This window comes from Oryctolagus cuniculus, chromosome 16 (genome assembly GCF_964237555.1).
Source record: "Oryctolagus cuniculus chromosome 16, mOryCun1.1, whole genome shotgun sequence".
Lineage (NCBI taxonomy): Eukaryota > Metazoa > Chordata > Mammalia > Lagomorpha > Leporidae > Oryctolagus > Oryctolagus cuniculus.
The window spans coordinates 61,798,139-61,806,101 of NC_091447.1; positions in this window are offsets into that span (position 1 = coordinate 61,798,139).

The following is a 7,963-nucleotide window of genomic DNA, read 5'->3' on the forward strand; positions in this document are numbered from 1 at the left end:
CTTGGGCCATCTTCTTCTGCTTTCCCAGGTGCATGAGCAGGGAGCTGGATCAGAAGTGGAGCAGCTGGGTCTTGGACAAGCACTCCTATGGGGTGCTGGCATTGCAGGCAGGGGCCGAACCCATTGTGTCACAATACTGTCCCCTGTAAACTTTTATTTATTTATTTATTTTTGGCAAACTACCCACTTCCAGGCATTTTGCTATAGCAGTGGAAAAACAGAGTAAGAGCATGAGCTGTCCAGTACCGGCTCCTCAGATCCTGGCCCCTGTGCACCTGCTCTGTCCCATTTCCAGCTTCATGCAGGGACGCACCACACTTGTTGAACCTCAAAGTTTTTGCATCTGCTTTTCTCCTCTAGAATGTGTTCTTCTTTCTCTGGAATGTTCTTTTTAAATTTATTTTTATTTTATTTTTATTTTTTGACAGGCAGAGTGGACAGTGAGAGAGAGAGAGAGAGAGAGAAAGGTCTTCCTTTGCCATTGGTTCACCCTCCAGTGACCACCGTGGCTGGCGCGCTGTGGCCGGCGCACCGCGCTGATCCGATGGCAGGAGCCAGGTGCTTCTCCTGGTCTCCCATGGGGTGCAGGGTCCAAGCACCTGGGCCATCCTCCACTGCACTCCCTGGCCACAGCAGAGAGCTGGCCTGGAAGAGGGGCAACCGGGACAGAATCCAGCGCCCTGACAGGGACTAGAACCCGGAGTGCCGGCGTCGCAAGGCAGAGGATTAGCCTAGTGAGCCGCGGCGCCAGCCTCTTTTTAAATTTTTGAGTCAGCATATTTTCAATTTACACTGCATCCCAAGGTTTAATGCACCACTAAATGAAGAATCCAACAAATAAAAAGTAAGAAGACCACACACAGCTCCACAGGAATATATAGGGAAGGACTGTAAACAATTCTCAAATGAAAACATGTGGTATAGATACACCCAATGTAATATTACACAGCCATAAAAAGAATGATATTGCTATCATTTGCACCAAAATGGTTGCAACTAGAGAACATCTTGTTAAGTGCAAGAAGCTACACTTAGAAAGACAAATATTGCATGTTCTTCCTCCTAGGTGGGAGCTCAAATTAAAAGACAAAAATCAAAGACACAAAAAGAGAGATGCCTATGCATATCAGTTTTGCTGCAAATATAGTGTTTTGTCAAACTTTTTTTTTGACAGGCAGAGTGGACAGTGAGAGAGAGAGACAGAGAGAAAGGTCTTCCTTTGCCGTTGGTTCACCCTCCAATGGCTGCCGCGGCCGGTGTGCTGCGGCCGGTGCACTGCACTGATCCGATGGCAGGAGCCAGGTACTTCTCCTGGTCTCCCATGGGGTGCAGGGCCCAAGTACTTGGGTCATCCTCCACTGCACTCCCTGGCCACAGCAGAGAGCTGGCCTGGAAGAGAGGCAACCGGGACAGAATCCAGAGCCCCGACCGGGACTAGAACCCAGTGTGCAGGCGCCGCTAGGTGGAGGATTAGCCTAGTGAGCTGCGGCACCGGCCAAACTTTGTTTTAAACTGTGGTCAAACAAGTCGTTAAGAATGATACACTATGATAGTTTTTTTTTTTTTTTGACAGGCAGAGTGGACAGTGTGAGAGAGAGACAGAAAGAAAGGTCTTCCTTTGCCGTTGGTTCACCCTCCAATGGCTGCCGCGGCCGGCGTGCTGCAGCCAGTGCACCGCGCTGATCCAAAGGCAGGAGCCAGGTGCTTCTCCTGGTCTCCCACGGGGTGCACGGCCCAAGCACTTGGGCCATCCTCCACTGCACTCCCGGGCCACAGCAGAGGGCTGTCCTGGAAGAGGGGCAACTGGGCCAGAATCCGGCGCCCCGACGGGGACTAGAACCTGGTGTGCAGGCGCCACTAGGCAGAGGATTAGCCTATTGAGCCGTGGCGCCAGCTACACTGTGATAGTTTTAATGAATGGTGACTATTGTAAAATTTACTGTCTATGAGTGAAATAGACATCTCCTTTGGGATGTTCTTATCTTTTTTTAAAAAGATTTATGTATTTATTTGAAAGGCAAGGTTATAGAGAGGTAGGGGCAGAGAGGAGAGAGAGAGAGAGAGAGAGAGAGAGAGAGAGGGACTCCCCAAATGGCTGCAATAGCCATAGCCGGGCTGATCCAAAGCCAGGAATCAGGAGCTTCTTCCAGGTCTCCCACATGTGTGCAAGGGCCCAAGCACTTGGGCCATCTTCCACTGCTTTCCAGGTGCATTAGCAGGGAGCTGGATCAGAAGTAGGGCAGCTGGGTCTCAAATGGGCACTCTGATATGGGATTGTAAGTTGGTGGCTTAACCTGCTGCATCACAACCCCAGCCCAGATATCCTATTTCCCCACCATAACCCATCCCTACCCTCTCACTCCATGCTCCAGCCTCCCATAAGCCAACTTGGGGGGCCCATCAGACAATCTCTTCCCAAACAGATTGATGGCTGGATGATGGCTCAAGTGATTTGACTAGTGCAAGTGGATTTCTGCATCTGTGGATTCCACGTCTCCACAGTTAACCAACCATTGATGGAAAACATTAAGAAAAAACGTTGCATCTGGCCCAAACACCTATAGACTTTTTTTTCCTTTGTCATTATTTCCCAAACAGTGTAGGGTAACAGCTATTCACACAGCAATTACACTGAACTTGGCATTAGAAGGTATCTTTAGATGAAAGTATATGGAAGTGGGTAGGTTCTATGCAAATATAATGTTATTTTGTGTAGAAGGAACTAGGGACTGGTGTTGTGGGTAATTTCTGTGAGCAGTGCCAGAGTCCCAAGTGGGCACTGGTTCAAGTCCCTGGTGCTCCTCTGTTGATCCAGCTCCCTGCTAATGCACCTGGGAAAGCAGTGGAGGATGGCCCAAGTGCCTGGGCCCCTGCACCCACATGGGAGACCCAGATGAAGCTCCTGGCTCCAGGATTTAGCCTGGCCCAGCCCTGACTGTTGTGGCCACTTCGGGAGTGCACCAGGGGATGGAGGATCTTTCTGTCTCCCCCTCTCTCTCCTTCTCTCGGTCACTCTGCCTTTCAAATAAATAAATCTTCTTATTTTTAAAATGTTTTAAAGATTTATTTATTTATTTGAAGTTAGAATTACACAGAGATAAAGAGAGGCAGAGAAGGAGAGAGAGAGAGAGAGAGAGAGAGAGAGAGAGAGAGAGAGAGAGAGGTCTTCCATCCACTGGTTCACTCCTCAGCTGGCCGCAATGGCTGGAGCTGTGCTGATCCTAAGCCAAGAACCAGGAGCTTCTTCCGGATCTCCCGTGCGGGTGCAGAGCCCAAGGTCTTGGCCCATCTTCTACTGCTTTCCCAGGTCATAGCTGGGAGCTGGATGGGAATTGGAGCAACCGGGACTCAAACTGGTGCCCATATGGATGCTGGTGTTGGCTTTACCTGCTGCAGCACAGTGCCAGCCCCATAAATAAATCTTTTTAAAAGGAAGATCTCCATGGCCATTTCTCATGAAGACATAGGTTTTTTTTTTTAAGATTTATTTATTTGAAAGTCAGAGTTACATAGAAATAGAGAGAGAGAGAGGTCTTCCATCATTTGGTTCATTCCCCAATTGGCTGCAACGGCCAGAGCTGCACTGATTGAAAGCCAGGAGCCAAGAGCTTCTTCTAGGTCTCCCATGCAGGTGCAGGGGCCTAAGGACTTGAGCCATCTTCTACTGCTTTCCCAGGCTGTAGCAGAGCTGGATCGGAAGTGGAGCAGTTGGGACTTGAACCGGAGCCTATATGAGATGCTGACACTGCAGGCAGTGGCTCTACTTGCTACGCCATAGCGCTGCCTCAAGGGTTTTAAAAAAATATTTATTGACCAGCACTGCAGCTCACTAGGCTAATCTTCCGCCTGCAGTGCCAGCACCCTGGGTTCTAGTCCTGGTTGGGGTGCAGGATTCTGTCCCAGTTGCTCCTCTTCCAGTCCAGCTCTCTGCTGTGGCCTGGGAGTGCAGTGGAGGATGTCTCAGGTCCTTGGGCCCTGCACCTTCATGGGAGACCAGGGGGAAGCATCTGGCTCCTGGCTTCAGATTGGCACAGCACGCTGGCCGCAACACGCCGGCCGTAGCAGCCACTTCGGGGGTGAACCAATGGAAAAAGGAAGACCTTTCTCTCTCTCTCTCTCTCTCTCTCTCTCTCTCTCTCTCTCTCTCTCACTGTCTAACTCTGCCTGTCAAAAAAAAATTATTTAAAGACAGAATGTATATATAAATATGTGTGTATATATGTGTGTGTGTGTATATATATATATATATATATATAGAGAGAGAGAGAGAGAGAGAGAGAGAGAGATGGAGAGAGGTCTTCCAACTGCTGTTCACTTCGCAGATGGCTGCAAAGGCCGGGACTGGGCCAGGCCAAAGCTGGGATCCAGGAGCTTCATCAAGGTCTCCCACGTGGCTGGCAAGGGCCCAAACACTCAGGCCATCTTCTGTGACTTTTCACAGGCCTTTAGCAGAGATCCAGATCAGAAATTGAGAAACCGGGACTCGAACCAGTGCTGAGATCCTGGCATTGCAGGAGGCAGCTCTACCCACTATGCCATAGCGCCACCCCAAGGCTGAAATTTGAGGTCAAGGCCATGCTTTTCCTCTCAGTCCATGCCCTCCACAAGGTAGATGTTAACAAATGTTGACTAAGTAATCAACAATAAAGACAGATTTTTATTTCAAAATTATTTTTATTTCTTACATTCTTTATTAAGCCTTTGACTATCGTGTAAATTAAAAATATGTTATTTTTTTTTTTTTGGACAGGCAGAGTGGACAGTGAGAGAGAGAGAGACAGAGAGAAAGGTCTTCCTTTTCTGTTGGTTCACCCCCCAAATGGCCGCTACGGCCAGTGTGCTGCAGCCGGTGCGCTGCGCAATCCGAAGCCAGGAGCCAGGTGCTTCTCCTGGTCTCCCATGGGGTGCACGGCCCAAGCACTTGGGCCATCCTCCACTGCACTCCCAGGCCACAGCAGAGAGCTGGACTGGAAGAGGAGCAACCGGGACAGAATCCGGCGCCCTGACTGGGACTAGAACCCGGGGGGGGGGGGGTGCCGGTGACTCAGACGGAGGATTAGCCAAGTGCGCCTCGGCGCCAGCCAAAAATACGTTATCTTAAAAATAATAAATGAATGGGGCTGGCGCTGTGGTGTAGTGGATAAAGCCGCCGCTGCAGTGCCGGCATCCCATATGGGCGCAGGTTCGAGTCCTGGCAGCTCCACTTCCGATCCAGCTCTCTGCTATGAAAGCAGTAGAAGATGGCCCAAGTCCTTGGGCCCCTGCACCCACGTGGGAGACCCGGATGGAGCTCCTGGCTCCTAGATTTGGCCTGGCCCAGCCCTGGCCATTGTGGCCATTTAGGGGAGTGAGCCAGCAGATGGAAGGTGTCTCTGTCACTGTGCCTTTCAAATAAATAGAATAAATCTCGAAAAGATTATTTGATGATTAGAAACACACAGAGACAGGGGACTATCTTCCATCTCCCGGTTCACCCCCCAGATGCCTACAGCAGCCGGGCCAAACCCGAGCCAGGAGCTCCATCCGGGTCTCCCCAGTGGGTGGCAGGTGCCCAAGCGCTAGAGCCCTCCCCTGCTGCTTCCTAGGCACATGAGCAGGGAGCACAAGGAATTTTCGAGTTTGGGGCGGCGGTCCGGAGCTTTCATGTCTAGTTCCCCCTCCTTTTCTCTCCTGAGACTCCGCTTCTGCTCTTGAGCACCCGATTTACACGTCAGGCCCATATTGGTTATGGGGCCGGGAGACCCGACCTCCCCTAAGCCCGCCCCTCAGCTTCCGGCCGCCCCGCCCCCAGTTTCCGGCCCCGCCCCCAACTTCCGTTCCCATCTCTCGCCCCTCAGCTTCCGGCCGCCCCGCCCCCAGTTTCCGGCCCCGCCCCCAACTTCCGTTCCCATCTCTCGCCCCCCAGCTTCCGGCTCCGCCCCTGCTTCTTGGGGCCCCCCCGGGGAACAGTGGGGAAGCTGCCAGACGCTAATGAGAGGCCCCCTCTCTTAATGACTCTGGGGGCTTCGGGGATGCCGCAGGCCAGCGCTGCCCTAATTAATTAATTAATAGCGAGAGCTTCCCACAGAGGAGTTAGCCTGGATTCCTCCTCCTCCTCCTCACCCTCCTCCTCCTCCTCCTCCTCCTCCTCTTCCTTCTCGGGCTGGTGGGGGCTGCAGCCAGGATGGAGGCCCCGCCTTGCAGTGGGGGCCCGGCCAGCCTGGGGTGCTTTGTTGCTGGATTTGGGGTGGTAAGAAGTTGATGTCATGTGGGCAGCATGAGGCATATCAAAGATAAGGGAGGGGACCGGTGCTGTGGTGTAGTGGGTAAAGCCACCTCCTGCAGTGCTGGCATCCCTTATGGGCACTGGTTCGAGCTGGCCTGGGAAAGCAGTGGAAGATGGCCCAAGTGCTTGCGCCCCTGCACCCGTGTGGGAGACTAGGGAGGAGCTCCAGGCTCTTGCTTTGGCCTGGCACAGCCCCCGCTGGTGCAGCCATTTGGGGGAGTGAACCAGCAGACGGAGATGTCTCTCTCTCTCTCTGTAACTAGCTTTCAAAGAAATAAAAGTTAAAAATTTGATTACTTGTTAGAGAGAGAGGGAGAGATACGGAGATCCCAACTTCTACATGCTGTTTCATTCCTTAAATGCCCAGGGCAGCCAGGGTTGGGGCTGCATCCAGGTCTCCCACATGAACCATCATCCTCTGCCTCCCAGGGTGCAGGTTAGCAGGAAGAAGGATTTGGAACCAGAGCTGGGAAGTGGACCCAGGCACATCGATCTGTGGATCTGTGCTGCCCCTGTACATTTTTTTTTTACCCACAGCCATGCCTCACCTGTCTCATCTTCCACAGAGCCCCGGAGAGTCATGGGAAAGAACTGCTACTATCCAGCCCTTCAAGTAACTCTCCGCACTTCCACACAAGGGTAATTCCAGTTATTCCCAGTTGTACAGAGAAGGAAACTGAGGCTTGAGGGAGTTAAATGACCTATCCCCAGCTCACGGAGCTACCAGGTAGGAAGAGTTTAACTCAATCCCAGATAACCCCAGCCCAGAGGCCGGCAGCCTAAAACATGTCTGTGGAGTATGTGGGCAGTGCTGTTATACAGGTGGTGCTCAATATATGCAGGGGTTGGGGCTGAGGGAGAAGGATAAGGAATTCTGTCTCTGCAGGTAGAGTTTCAGTTATGCATACTGAAGTGTTGGTCTCTGTCCCCTACTACCCTGTTTCCTATCCAGCTCCCTACTAAAGCATCCCAGGAGGGAGTACTTGGGGCCCTGATACCTACATAGGAGACCTGGATGGAGTTCTGGGCTCTTAGCTTTAGCCTGGTAGTTGGGAGCTTTGGGGGGGGGGGAGGTGGAGTGAACTATTGGATGGAAGATCTCTCTTTGTGTCTCCTTCTCTGTCACTCTGCTTTTCAAGTAGGTAAAAAAAATAATCATTGACAAAAAGATGCATGAAGCAGTAACAAGGATGCAGTGGGAGAGAGAGAAGAGAGAGAGAGAGAGAATATCTTCCACCCACTGGTTCACTCCTCAAATTCCCAGAAGCCAGAAGCTTATCCTAGTCTCCCAAGTAGGTGACAGGGACCCAGCTCCCTAAGCCCTCCTCTGGTGTCTCCCAGGTGCATCCGCAGGGCGCTGGATTGGAAGTGGAGCAGCCGGGACTGAAGTTGACACTCCAGCCGGCACGGAATGCAGGCATCCAAAGGGCAGCTGAAGCCACTGCTCCACAGTGCTTACCCTGAACATTAGAATTTTTCACCCCTGTGATTCCTGATTATTGCGATTTGGTGATGACATTGCCAAGTGGGATTTTTTCTGGTGTTGCAAAATGAAATGTGTTATATTTGGAAGATCTGTGTAATTCAGTGAGCTGATACTTTTCAGATTACTAACGCAAGATGTTTCAAAATCACGCGTGGGTAAAAGACGCACCCACCGCGTTTTAATGGCAATGGTAGCACAAAAGGTTTAGCCTC